The 15,250-nt window shown below is 36.2% G+C and overlaps 1 protein-coding gene across 1 annotated transcript in view; it reads left to right on the top strand.

Annotated features, from left to right (window-relative positions):
* The window catches only part of LOC148945369 (cGMP-inhibited 3',5'-cyclic phosphodiesterase 3A-like), a 287,673-nt gene that overhangs the window by 69,433 nt on the left and 202,990 nt on the right, over positions 1 to 15,250 (top strand). The gene's annotated exons all lie outside the window — the stretch shown is intronic.

Here is a 15,250-nt window from a genome sequence, read left to right on the forward strand (position 1 = left end):
TTAATGCCATAGCCATGAACGACTTGATGAGTCGTTAGTAGTCGTATTTTTGCGCCAGTGGATCTGATCGAATTTTAACCTAGTATGCCCATACCAAAATTTTCTGAAATTACCGAGTTAACTCTTCAAAATAAAGTGCTGGGGAGTAGCTTCCTTCAATTACTTGTAGTGGAAGTACAAAAGATGAAAATATTTAAGAAACTTTTTGAGAAGGACTTAAAACTTGATACTTAGATACCATACTGAGTCTACTTACACAACTTGATCTCTATTCGTCCTGAACGGTTAGACCTGGTCTAGCCAGGTGATATCTAATGGCTCATTCAGCTATCACAGAAAAATCGAAATTCATAAAATACAATTAATGTACAAGAGTGTTAAAATTCATATAATTTGATACCAATATTTAATACCGATACTGATATTTGAATTGATTTTTAGAAATTCTATATAGATAGTTCAACTAATTTCTTAGAAATATTAAGGAAAGCTAGTTTGGAGAGCAATTGTCCACTCTAGGCTATCAGAAGCAACGCTGTAGCGTTGCCTGTGTTGAGGCACTTCATTTGGAAGGGGTGGTCATATAAACTTCAGACGGGGGCTCATTCGATTGGAAACTGGAAGTTCTAGTGCCCGTTTTAAGAGTCAAAAGTGATTGGAGGGCATCTACCCCCCCACACACCGGCTTTTCCCCAAATGTATCCAATCGAATTTTGACATAACGATTTTGTTGGAACGATTTCGTTGGAAATAGTCCAACGGTCAAATAAAAAAGCTTCGGAGTCAATACAGCCCCTCGCCCAAGAGCCGGGGGAAAAGGATTGTAACTTATGCCTTGGGGGTATATACGGTTTTTATGGAAGTATGAGCTTCGAAAGGAACTCAAATGATTAGAAATTGAAAGTTCTAGTTCCTTTTTTAAGAGTCAAAAGGGATTGGATGGCAACTAGCCCCCCTCCCCACCAACCCTCTTTTCCCCAAATGCGTCCGATCGAATTTTTGAGACAGTCATTTTGCTGAAAATAGACCAAAGATCATATAACAAAAACTGTTGGGTTTACACAACCCCCCAGAACCCGCGGGCAAGTGTTTTAAATAATGCCCCGGGGGCATAATTTACAACAAGGTTTATAATGTTTTTATGGAAGGAGTGGTTGTAGAAACTTCGGAGGGGCTCATTCGATCGGATATGGAAAGTTATAGTTCCCTTTAAGAGTTAAAAGGACCCGGAGGGCAACTGCCCCCCTGCCGTCTTTCCCCCAAATCCATTCGATCAAATTTTTGGGATAGGCATTTGTTAAAATAAGTTCAAAGATCAAATAACAAAAATTCCGGGTTGACACAACCCCCAGAGCATGAGGGCAGGTGTTGTAAGTTATGCCCTAGGTGCAAACAATATTTTTATCCGAGGGATTTTAAAATAGTTAAAAGATCAGATAGGCCCGACTCTCACCCCTCTAAAAAAAATTGTTAACGTTATTTTATTCCAAAACTTAAGGGAGCTGAACTCTGGCCTGATCTCCCTTCATGGCCTGACCCCGCCCCCCCCCCCAAAAAAAAATAACAGAAAACACAAACAAAATAACAACTTATTAACGATATTTACTGCCAGAACTCATGGGATCTGACCTCTGGCCCTCCCTCCAAGACCCTACCTCCCTATAAAAACAATAACTTATTAACGATATTTTTATCCGAAAATCATGGAATCATGGAAGCTGATCGCTGGCCCTCACTCCATGGACCGACCCTCCCCCCCCCGCCCCAAAAAGACAAAACAAACAACAACAGCTTATTAACGATATTCTACTCCAAAAATTATGGGAGCTGATTCCTGGCTCTTCCATGGCTTGACCCCCCCCCCCCAAAAAAAGAAGGAGAAAAACAACAAACAAACATTAACGATTTTTTATTCCAAAAATAATGTGAACTGACCCCTGGCTTTCCCTCCTAGGCCGACCTCCCCCCCCCCAAGGGAAAACTTATAAATGATATTTTATTCCAAAAATTGTGGGAGCTGACCCCTGGCCCTCCCTCCATGGGCTGATCCCCCCCCCCCCCCAAAAAAAAAAACCAGCAACTTATTAGCGATTTTTTATTCTAAAAATCGTGGGAACTGACCCTTGGTCCTCCCTCCATGGCCCGATCTCCCTAGTTTTTCCCTAACTGTAAAAGTCTAAAACCTACCGCGTCTATGGCGCTTTACTGAAAACAATATGTGTCTTAACAGCCTCGGAAAGAAGTAATAAAACGAAATTAAATAGTTGAGATATAATGATATTAATTGTTGAAAGCTCCTCAGTTCAAAATTTTATTTGACAGTAATTTTATTTGCATTTTAATGCTGTAATAACTGGAAAAGAAAATATTTGTAATAGAATTTGTTTTCAATGAAGTGCCAATGACGCAGTAGGCTTTAGACTTTTTCAGTTAGGGAACGCGGCAGCAGCCAAACTCTTGTTTGTAGTGAACTATATTTACTTGAACAGTCTTGGAAAGAACTAATAAGATTAAACTGAATATTTGATATATAATGATATTCATTGCTGAAAGCGAGTCAGTTCAAATTTTAATTTAATTTTAATGTTTATTTACAATGTTGTAATAAGTACAAAATAAAATATTTGTAATATAATTCGTTTTCAGTGAAGTGCCAATGACGCAGTAGGTTTTAGGCTTTTACAGTTAGGGAAGGAGGCAGTTTTGTTTGTACCTGTTGTATGTTTGTTTATTTAACAAATATACATGATTGTTTATTTAATTTCTGTTCCTTTTGGGATTCATCTAATCTTTAATAGTAATTTCTGGTCGTTTTGAGTTTGAATTATTTTTGGTTTATTTTTCTGCTGATCTTAATTTTAATATGGCCTTTACTTTTTTGTTGAAAAACTTCTTTTTTTGGATAATTTTGTTTCAAATAATCATTTAATTACCTACTTAAATCTTGAAATAGCTCATTATATCTCGGTATTCTAAAATCCAACAACATGAACAACATGAATAAAATCCAAAACGAGTGGGTTAGTATTTAATGTAAACATAGTATTTAATACTATGTAAACTATGTAAATACTATGTAAACTACTATGTAAATACTATTAAATACTATGTACTATGTAAATACTATGTAAATACTATTTAATACTATGTATTAAATACTATGTAAACATTTTTACATAGTATTTAATGTAAACAATTGTTTTTCGGATTAATTGTCATTAGTCTTTCAAAGACAGTAGTTGAATTATGCTAGTAAACTTTTAGTAACTGATTCAAATAAAAAAGTCCTGAAACTCTCTAAAATGTTTTTTTCACCTGGATTAAACACTTTCGTCTTAAACATTAACGAAAAATTTGTCCGGAATTATCACTGTGTATATAATTAGCAGCAAGTTTACCGCAGATGATTTCTGACTCTTCATTCTCGGTGCGAATAAACAGCTCCTCCCACTTCTTCTTGTATTAGCGCGTACAAACAGCTTCTCTCATTTGATCTGCCATCAGCGGTCCAATTACCCTGGAACGCGTATTTTGGCAGAAACTTTCTCAAAATGCCTTTGAAACCAACTTGAGACTTCGAAACCTACTTTTAATTCCTAAAAACATGTAATAATAACATTGCACTACTAATTACCGATTTTCATATATGTATTGAAATATATTAATTTAAAATTAGTTTCTTCAAAATTTAGTGTTCCAACGTTCTCGTGAAAAGATCTAATGTCGCTTATGTTTCTACGTTCTCTGGAGCACTCGCACCTCGGTCCGGGTTTTTATAATGGGTGATATAGGGAAAGATCATACTGCCTATTTATATATACAGTGGGAATTATCAAGAAAGGTGTTGTCTATCGTATGTAAGTTTTTTCGTAAAATGATTGTTTACCCTACTATGTAGTTACTTACAAAAAGTTTTGCTACTTGTGCATTATACGGCAAACATCTAAGTTTTTCATTTAATTAGAACCTGTCTAACGCTCAATCCTAATGAAATATCGCAAAATATGATGAAAATATAAAATTTTAGGAACAAATTTGGGTTATATATTTGCACATTAAGTGGGGTGGGGGTGAAGTATAGCGGGTCTGCATGCAAAATATGTTAGGTGCAATTATTCTGCATATCATTTAGTAAGAATTGTTTTCTAACTTCAAACTGTCCATATACTTTACCCCCACCCCACCCCCTAATATGCAAATATATAGCCCAAACTATATATTTCCCATATCTTCTGTCACTTGTCGTCTCATGCTAAGCTGAAAGAAATAACGAAGAAACCGGTTTATTCTCGAGTTTTACACTGCGTAGCCTAAACTTGAGTGTTTATCGTATAGTACACAAGTACTAAATTTTGAGTTAAATATCCACACTAGTGGCAGTTCTGGCCTCTCTTGCGCCCGGAGCAAAATTTTGATTAGCGCCCTTCCCCTGTCTCTCAAAAAATTTTCATGCCAAATTTTAACAAATTTTCATTTATTAGCAATTATTTTCAATTTATTAAATAATTAAAAAAATTTTTAATTTTTCAAATTAATTATTTAAAATTTTTAATTATCATTGATTGTTTTAGTTAAATTAATATAATTATTTAGTTTTAGATTTGTTTTTAATCTATTAATTAATTAATAACTTATTAATTATTTTTATATATTTACTGTGCCCTTTACATAAATAAAACCATTTCAAAAATTATAAAATTATTATAAGTTAGATTTTTGGAAATTTTGCGCCCCCTAAGCTTTCTCTGCTCGGGGCAAGCACCCCTCTCCCCTCCCCTAAAACCGCCTGTGATCCACTCTGACATAAATAGCGCATCTGGAGCAATTCAGTCTATCAAATCAAGCACTTCCTTTTATGCATTCCATCTTTTGCGTACATACCCCTACAACTATTTATTCAGAACACTCCACGTTCAAAATGGTTAAACATAGCTGCCAAAATTAGCGTATCTATAAAAGCCACACTTTCATTCTATTAAACCGGGAGTCCCTGTCGAAAAGAAAAGCTGAGAGAGAAAAGTCACAAATTTATGTTTATTTACCCAAAAATACAAATTTCATTAAATTCACGGTTCGAATTTGAGACTCACCAGTCAATTTTATGAAATTAGTGGCTCCGGTGCTGTTTTTCAGAACTATTGATCCAAAATAGTGAGACGAGAGTGTACCATTTTAAAAGTTGTCGTTAGACAGATGGACCACCTGACGCTACAATTTCTATCGACATGTGGCATGCGTGGTTTTAGGCGATTACCCCCCCCCGGCAGACTAACCCCACCCCGCGGAAAATACCCCCCCCCCCCGGAAAATACCCCCTCCCTGAAAATACCCCCGGAAAATACCCCCGTCCCCCTGCGGAAAATACCCCCATCCCCCCGCAGAAAATAAGCCTTTCCAAATATGAGAATTTTGTTTGAGTTTTATTTTTTGATTTCCGTAGGGGGGGGGGAGGAATTTTGGTACTTTTGTAATATGCGCCACTCGCTCAAGTTTACGCTGTGTAAAATTCGAGAACACACCAGTTTTTACGTTAGTTTCTTTGTTGCTTTAGAAATAAGTTTGGGCTATAGATTTGCATATCAGGGGGGGGGGGTGTACATGTGTTTGGTACATGTATTCTGCATATTATATAGATAGATAGAGAAGTGTATTTTAAAGCCAAATATTCGGACATGAACATAGTAAAATAACGTAAATTTAAGGCACAAATAACATGGCTTTGATCAGTGATCATCATAAAGCACATAAATGAAACAATACATTAACTTGAAAATAGTACTTAATACTTGGAAAAAAATTCATTGAAAGAAAAAAACACTCAACACTTGGAAAAAATACTGAAATGAAGCATTACATTTACTTTATACTGTTTTTTTTTATTATTATTATTTATTATTTTTTTTAGTTAACAAAATTTCAAGATACCTCGCCATTCTTCTGTATTTTTTAGTGGCCATACCTAGAAAGAATTGTTTTCTGACTTCAAACTGTCCAAATACTTTACCCCCCCCTTATGTGCACATATATAGGCTAGCCCAAATCATATATTTCCCATATATTCTGTCACTTCTCTTAGTGTTGTCTAGCGCTAAGCTGAAAAAAAACTAACGAAGAAACAGGCTTGTTCTCGAGTTTTACACAGCGTAAACTTGAGTGAGTAGTGCATAATACACAAGCACCGAAATTCCTTCCCCCTACGGAAATAAAAAAAATTCTCAAATTTGGAAAGCCTTATTTTCCACTTGGGGGGGGGGGGTCTTTACTGGGGTTTATTTTCCGCGGGGGGTATTTTCCGCGGGGTAATATTTTCCGAGGGATATTTTCTGGAGGGGTATTTTCAGGGGGGTATTCGCCGGGGGGGGGGGTAAACGCCGGCCACCGACATGCGTATATAATGGAAGACAGGATAACCTGGTCGCTAGAAAGAAGTCGCTGAATGACAATCATTGCGATATCAACCGGCGATGACAGTTAGTCTAGTTTCTAGTCAGATGGATGGGATCCACTGGTTTCAATAGAAAGAAATCGTGCCATAATACTATCCAAGAGTCACCATAGTTCAACAAATTTAAATACATTTTTTTAATGTTTGGAAAAAGAGTTTAGAGCCCGAGTTTAGATACAAACAAAACGGCTGTTTTGTTTCAGCGGATATAGTTTTACGTGATTCTTCTGTGAGTCCTAAATTATATCAATTACGGGATTCAAATCCCTACAGTTAAAACAGTCGTATTGGTGATAGATTAATGATCTCTAACCTGTGGAAAAAATACTTTTGATTGAGGCTTGGAGATGACAATCTTTAATCATACCATCACATTACAGCCCAATTTTCCCTGGATAACAATTTGACAAATGCATAATTTGGCTACCAAAACTAAACATTGCATTTAACTTACCAATTCTGACATTGACTATCTCACAATATGAACGAAAAGTGGCAACAAATTATGACCCATTATAGTCATCAAATTGGAAGCTTTGAATGAGCAACTAAGTTGCCTCTACACTTGACCTATTATTACCATGATGTCACTATTTTTTGTCACACTTATTTGTCAACACTGTGGACACAGAATCAAATAACAGGCGTTTTTGATTTGGGTTCTTATGTGTATTTAAAATAAAGAGCATCTATTTAACATATTGTAGAACGCTTTTTTGTTAATCAAGTAAATTAAGATCAAGATTTTCATAGGAATTATCCTGTAGGTGAGGGAAACTGCCTCCTTATCAATCCCCTCCTCTTAATTAAAGTTTAATCACCAACTGAGAATGTTTTTGCAATAAATTATTCTTTATATGAAGGGCTAGTTAAATTTTAGCATAAAAAGCGGAAGTTCAAGAGTTGGTAGTCCCTCTTCATATACAGGATAGTTAGTGTTAATTTTGAGTTTTTTAGTCTTGAGTTTGAATTACCTCCTCTAGTTAACCTGAAATAGAAAACTTGATACCATTCGCAAAAAAATCTGTTTACTTTCATTGATAGCTTGGATACACTTACGCTTTTTTGATTTGGTTAAATTTAAGAGCAGAAGTAGCCCCGAAAGTTGAAACATAATACCCTCAGTCGTTCCTGGGATACTGCTGAGATGCCTTATTGGGAATTACCATTAAAACAGTGCATTTTGATTTAATCTTAAGGCAACATTTAGTTTTTAAACATAATGAGGCAAATGGGAGGGTGGGCGTCGGAAGGGGATTAGTTGCCGTACAATCACTTTCGACTATTAAAAAGGGCATTGACCCTTTATATTTTCGATCGAATGAGCCTTTTTCGAAGTTCCTACGACAAGTCCTACGACACGAAGTGCCCTGGTCTAACCCCCCCCCCCCCAAAAAAAAAAAAATTATAATACATTGTACCCAGATCGATCTTTAATATAAAATGTCAAGAACTCGAGGGTGGGCGTGGGAGGGGACTAGTTGTCCTCCAATCACTTTCTACTATTAAAACGGGTACTAGCCCTTTCAATTTTCAATCGAATGAGCCCTCTTTGAGTCTCACGACAACTTTCTCTGCGACAACCTTATATGCCCCCAGGGCATAAATTACAACCCTTGCCCTGAGGGCTGTGAGGGGGTCGCCATCCTCAAAGACCTAATTTCCAGAACTTTAAAATATGTTCAACAAAACGGCTATCTCAAAATTTTAATTGGATGTGTTTGGGGAAATGGTGCGTGGAAGGGGTGTTCGTTGCCTTCCGATCATTTTCGACTATTAAAAAGGGCACAAGCCACTCTAATTTCCAATTGAATGAGCCCTTTTCAAAGTTTCTACGACAACTTCTTCGATACAAAGTGCCCTGGTCTAAAGGAAAAAAATAATAAGTAATACATTGTGCCAACATCGTTCTTACGTGCCCCCAGGGCATAACTTAAAACCCTTGCCCTGAAGGCTGTGGGGGAGTGTCCTCCTCAAAAACATAATTTCTAACTTGAAATCAACTACGCTGAACAAAATTACTATCTCAAAGTTTTGATTGAAAGTGTTTGGGGAAATGGTGGGCGTGAAAGGGGTGTTAGTTGCCTTCCAATCACTTTCGACTATTAAAAATGGCACTAGACGTTCCAATTTCCAATCGAATGAGCCCTTTTCCAAGTTTCTACGACTACTCCTTCGATAAGATTTGCCCTGGTATGTAAGAAAAAAAATAATACATTGTGCCAACATCGTTCTTTATTTAGGCAGCGCGATTGCGCTGCCTATGATTATTTTTGTTCATAGCTGCAGAAAAATCACTGAAATTATTTTTTTTTTCTACTGAAAGTTAACATTATCAGCATTTGTGTTTGCGATGACGACACTAAGCTAATTTCAAGTGATTCTTGAATGGAATTTTAAAAGAGGAATGAAATAAACTACTTGACCTTATCTGTGTAATATGAATGACTTGCTGATTTTCTAGTCGTTTAGCTTAATTAAATCTCAAGATATATGTGAGTGACATCATCCCTAATTTTTCAATCTGTATTTAACGCCTCAGTCTAGAATTAGGTGCAATCGAAAAATAATGGTATTTGAACGCATGAAAATATGAATTTATGATTGTGATTTACAACGAAAAAGGCAATACTATTTGCTTGATTGAAGATGGCTTTTTTTTGGCTACGTGGAATACCTATACCTATTTATTTTACTCGTTGGCAACTACTTTTTGTTAGTTGGAATTTGTCGTGTGAATTCATTGTCATCCTACTTGCACATAGGGGGATAGGAGTCTCTCCTAATGTTTGTTCGAAGGCTCCCCCCAAGAGAAAAAAACTAGCCTATAATTTTATTATAATCTGTTTCCACGTTTCTTACTTACTCTTAGGAGAATTCTCTGTTGCCTCCTCTCCCTATAATGGTTTACCCTATGCGTATTTATGGTTACAATGTTACCCCAAATGTTGTTATAATTAGGCAGCGATTAATTAATTGAAAGCGTTTGGTTTGTACAATAGTGGTAATCTCGTTGGCTAAATCTGTGACTTATTTTTTCACTAGCTTCTGGCCTCTTAATCCAAAAATTAAATAACAAAAACAAGTTCCTTTTAACTGAAAGTAAGGAGTGACATTAAAACTTATAAGGAACAGAAATCATTCAGTATATGAAAGGGGCTGTCTCCTCCTCAATGACTCATTCTTTACGCTAAAGTTTGACTTTGTCACATTTCTACTTTTTAAAACAATAAAAACTTTAGCGTAAAGAGCGAGGCGTTGAGGAGGGGCCAGTCCCTTTCATATACGGAATAATTTCTGTTCATTTTAAGTTTTAATGTCGCTCCTTAGTTTCAGTTAAAAAAATTGTTTAAACAAATTTAATTTCTGGACGAAATGTACATGAAAAATAAAAACTAATTTTGAATATTAATTTTGGCAAATTAATTTTGTATATGGAGAGTTACCCCCTCCTCAGTACCTTGTTCTTTACGCTAAAGCTGTTAGCACTTTAAAAACAGCTTTCTATTCTAATTAAACGGCCCCCGTGTTTCAGTATTCACTTTTAAAAAATTGGGACAAACACTCAAACCTTAGCGTACAGAGTAATATATTGAGGAATAGACAGCTCTTCACATATTGAATAATTTTTGTTCGTTTTTAAAATAATGCCGGTAAATCTTGCTCACTTTCTATGAAATATACCCCTCCCCTCACGGAAAAATCCTCCGTGAAACTTTCATCCAACGTAAAGTGCACCCCCACGTCAAATTCCCTCCAGACAGTTCCATGCTCGCTATAATCCCCTCCCTTCAAAATTGCTTGCGGACGGTTCAGCCTGAAACATTCTCTTTAGCATTCTTTCATTTGGATAAGATTCTTTCACTCAATCTCTAATCGTTTTCTCGATCACTCCAGAAATGCCGCCTTCCGTGGAAAATTGTTTCTCGGAAATCAAAACACGCGGAAAAAAGCCCCTGGATAATTCTCCCGGAACATCTGAATTTTTCGAAAATTATTCCGATTTTCAATCCACTTATTTGAATAATTTTTCCTGTGTCTATCCATCCAAAACTCTATAGTACTACTATTATTAAGGACAGCTTTGCCCAAAATATAAATAGCCGAATCTTGATTCTTAAGGAGAAAAAGCGTAAAAGGTTTACAATTTTTTTTTGTTAACCAATAAAACAAAACAATGTCAACGAACAGAAATTAATTAAAAAAAGCTTTTTCAATAAAAGAATTTTTTCAAAGAAAAGTAAAGAGCCACATTAAATTAAAGACAAGCACAAATGAATTCAAATAACAATTCAAGCCCAAAACGAACTTAAATCACTACCGATATATAGATGAAACCCAAAACGAACTGAAATCATAGGCAGCGCGGTCGCGCTGCCTAAGTAAAGAACGATGTTGGCACAATGTATTATTTGTTTTTCCATATCCAGGCACTTCGTATCGAAGGAGTTGTTGTAGAAATTTCGAAAAGAGCTCATTCGATTGGAAATTGGAGTGGCTAGTGTCATTTTTAATAGTCGAAAGTGATTGGAGGGTAACTAGCCCTCACCAAGCCCATTATTCCCCCAAACAAATTCAATCAAAATTTTGAAATAACCATTTTGTTCAGCGTAGTTTATCACCAGATAGAAAATATCTTTTTGAGGAGGAAACTCCCCCACAACCCTCGGGGCAAGGGTTTTAAGTTATGTCCTGAGGGTAAGAACGATGTTGGCAAAATGTATTATTATTTTTTTCCTTTAGAGCAGGGCACTTCGTATCGAAGAAGTTGTCGTAGAAACTTTGAAAAGTGGCTCATTCGATTGGAAATTGGAGTGGCTTGTGCCCTTTTTAATAGTCAAAAGTGATTGTAAGGCAACTAAAACCCTTTCCACGCCCACCATTTCCCGAAACACATCCAATCAAAATTTTGAGATAGCTATTTTGTTCAGCTTGGTTGATTTTCAGATAGAAAGTATGTTTTTGAGGAGGACACAGCCTTCAGGGCAAGGGTTGTGAGTTATGCCCTGGGGGCATATAAGGTTTTTATAGAAGGCGTTGTCGTAGTAACTTCAAAAAAGGCTCATTTGATTGGAAATTCAAAGAGATAGTTCCCTTTTTAATAGTCGAAAGCGATTGGAGGGCAACTAGCCTCCCACCCACACCCCTCATTCCCCCAAACACAACCAATCAAAATTTTGAGATAACCATTTTGTTCAGCGTAGTTGATTTCCAGATCGAAAATATGTCGACTATTAAACGGGCACTAGCCTTTTTAATTTTCAATTGAATGAGTCCTTTTTGATGTTTTTATAACATCGCTTTCTACAAAAAATTTGCATGCTCCCAGGGCATAACTTACAACCCTTGCCCTGAGGGCTGTGAGGTGGTTGTCATCCTCAAAAACCTAATTTACAGAACTTAAAACAACGTTGAATAAAATGGCTATCTCAAAATTTTGATTGGATGTGTTTGGGGAAAAGGTGGGCGTAAAACGGGGGTTTGTTGCCCTTCAATCACTTTCGACTATTAAAAAGGGCTCTAGCCCTTTGAATTTCCAATCGAATGAGCCTTTTTTAAAGTTTTTACGACAACGATTTCTATAAAAACCTTATATGCCCCCGGGGCATAACTTACAACCCTTGCCCTGAAGGCTTTGGGGATTGTCCTCCTCAAAAACATAATTTCCATCTGGAAATCAACTATGCTGAACAAAATGACTATCTCAAAATTTTTATTGGATGTGTTTTGGGAAATGGTGGGCATGGAAGGGGTGTTAGTTGCCTTCCAATCACTTTTGACTATTGAAAAGGGCACAAGCCGATCTAATTTCCAATCTGAATGAGCCCTTTTTGAAGTTTCTACGACAACTTCTTCGATACGAAGTGCCCTGCTCTAAAGGAAAAAATAAATAAATAATACATTATGCCAAGATCGGTCTTATATGGCCTCAGGGCATAGCTTAAAACCCTTGTCCCGAGGGCTGTAGGGGGGGATTCCTCCTCAAAATCATATTTTTTATCTGGAAATCAACTACGCTGAACAAAATGGCTATCTCAAAATTTTGATTGGATGTGTTTGGGGGAATGATGGGCGTGGGGGGTGCTAGTTGCCCTCCAATCACTTTCGACTACTAAAAAGGGCACTAGCCCTTTGAATTTCCAATCGAATGAGCCTTTTTTGAAGTTTCTACGACAACGCCCTCTATAAAAACCTTATATGCACTCCAGGGCATAACTTACAACTCTTGCCCTGAAGGCTGTGGGGGATTCTCTTCCTCAAAAACATAATTTCGATTTGGAAATCAACTACGCTGAACAAAAATGGCTATACCATTTCCCCATAAACATCCAATCAAAGTTTTGCGATATCCATTTTGTTCAACGTAGTCGAAAGTTCTGGAAATTAGGTCTTTTAGGATGATAACCCCCTCAGAGCCCTCAGTGCAAGGGTAGTAAGTTATACCCTGGGGGCATATAAGGTTTATATAAAAAGTTGTTGCAAAAATTTCAAAAAGGGTTCATTTTTTTAGAAATTGAAATGGCCCTTTTTAATAGCCGAAAGTGAGGGGAGAGTAATTAACCCCCCTCTCACGTCCACCATTTCCCCAAACCTATTCAATCAAAGTTTAGAGACAGCCATTTTGTTCAACGTAGATGAAAGTTCTGGACATTATGTATTTACGGGTGACAGAGCCCCCAGAGTCCCCAGGGTAAATGCATTAAGGTATTATTAAACAGAATTGCCATCTGTTAATGCTCGTTCTCATTGAGACAAATCTCGGGAGCATTCGAAGATCGACCAAAGGTACAATGCTCGAACTTTTTGGGCTGCATTTGATATTATAATTTAACCAAGTCGCAGAAGATTGCATGTGTCCCAGATATCAAGGAGAGTTAACAGATTTGTTTGCGAACAGTGTAAAATTTACTATTTTAGGTCATTTAGAGGAGGTATGAAATTAAATTAAAGCATCATAGTTATGTTCAGAGTTTTAAAAGGATTAATGGTGTTAAAAATTGCTGAACAAGTTTCTCCAGCATACAAATAGCAGGCCAAACTATAAAGTCTTAAAAAAAGAAAAGATTAAACCATTATTTTCTTTTTCCCTGAAAAGACTATGTCAATATAAAACGAACAGATATTAATTAAAAATCTTTCCACAAAATAATATTTTCAAAGAAAAGTGATGAACTCCATTAAACCAAAAATCAGCAAAAATAAAATCAAATAATCTACCAAGCGTGAAACTACCACAAATCAGCACCGATAAATAAATGAAACCCAAAACGAACAGAAATTACAATAAATAACCGAGTCAATCTTAAAACCAAGCAGAAATTAACATTAGTAGGGCTCAAAACCCCTATGCCTTCCCAAGGCCAGAACATAATTGCACTTTACTGAAAAAAATACAAATGGAATGTGCATTGTCAGTTTAATATACATATACTGATTTTTAGTAATCAAAATGTTAATATTATTTGATTTATTAGTTATAAAAGTAAAAACATTTATAATTTTTGTATTGGAATTCTGTATTGAATTTTTAATTGGAGTATTGGAATCAGCATACTTGTGTTACTCTGAAATAAAAAAAATAATAAATATTTGTGTAGAAAGTCTCAGCATACTTGTTTTACTCTGAGATATTTTCAAATGCTTTACCAATGAATCTGTGGATTCATTAGTATTTCTCCAGGAACATATCGACTTCTTGTATTTTTTTCGGATTTCAAAAGTAAGCTCCACAAGCGTATACTTGCGTTTATTTGAGTGAGTGGCGTAATAAATTACCAAAAAATAGTAACGATAGTATTGGAATCATCATACTTGTTTTACTCTGAAATGAAAAAAAAATATCTGTATAGAAAGTATGTTACGATTTTTTTTTATACGATTTTTAATAGATTAATACTCTACAATTATAAGACTTTACAGCTGTTTGGCTACAGCTTTTTTTCTTATGTGGTGAAGCTTTTAAATTTGCTTGTTTGTAAGTGTGGGCGGTATATAAATGTATTTATTAGTTTTGGAAAGTAAAGACGTTTGAACCAGTGAGAAAAGAAAGGGTGGGAAGAAAAACAAAAACTATTTTTGTTTAAAAATTGTGTTGAAAATTGCTCTATAACAATAGATGGAATGATTGACGAGTAGTTGTTTGAGAATTCTTCTCAATTTTTCTTAAGGTTACCAACCAGGTCACACCAAGGTCTGTTAGAATATTGCAAGTAAAATTGACAAGATTCTGATCCATTTGGTTAACCTATGCCTGTTTTGACTTCTTCATCTGGAACAGAATTCTGCATTTAAGGCACTGACCTGTCCAAAAAACAACCAATTGTGTACTCTCTCTGCTCTTTCTCCTTCTATCTCTTGCTTTCTATTTCTTTGTCCCTCTCTCTGTCTGTCTCTCTGTTCGTTTCTCGCTCTCTCTTTCCCCTCTTTCTCTCTCTCTCTCTCTCTCTTCTCGCCATTCCTCCCCTTATATCTCCTTCCTCTGTCCACGTCTCTTGCTTTTCCATCCACTCTCTCGCTTCTCAAAGTAATAATTTGTATGTTGCGAATTTCCAGTCCATAAAAGGACCATTTATACACTGCTCTTTCTCCTTCTATATCAATTTCTCGCTCTCTATTTATTTGTCCCTCTCTCTTTGTCTGTCTCTCTGTTAGCCTTTGTCTGTCTTTCTGTCTGCCTCTTTCTCCCTCTCTTTTTCTTTCTCTCTCTTCTCTCCGCCCCCCATCCCTGCTTCCTCTATCCCCATATCTTGCTCTTCCATCCATTCTCTCGCTTCTTAAAATAATAATTTGGATGTTTGGAATTTC

The sequence above is a fragment of the Artemia sp. Qi Xiang Cuo genome, chromosome 13, assembly GCF_049724085.1.
Source record: "Artemia sp. Qi Xiang Cuo chromosome 13, ASM4972408v1, whole genome shotgun sequence".
NCBI classification, from domain to species: domain Eukaryota; kingdom Metazoa; phylum Arthropoda; class Branchiopoda; order Anostraca; family Artemiidae; genus Artemia; species Artemia sp. Qi Xiang Cuo.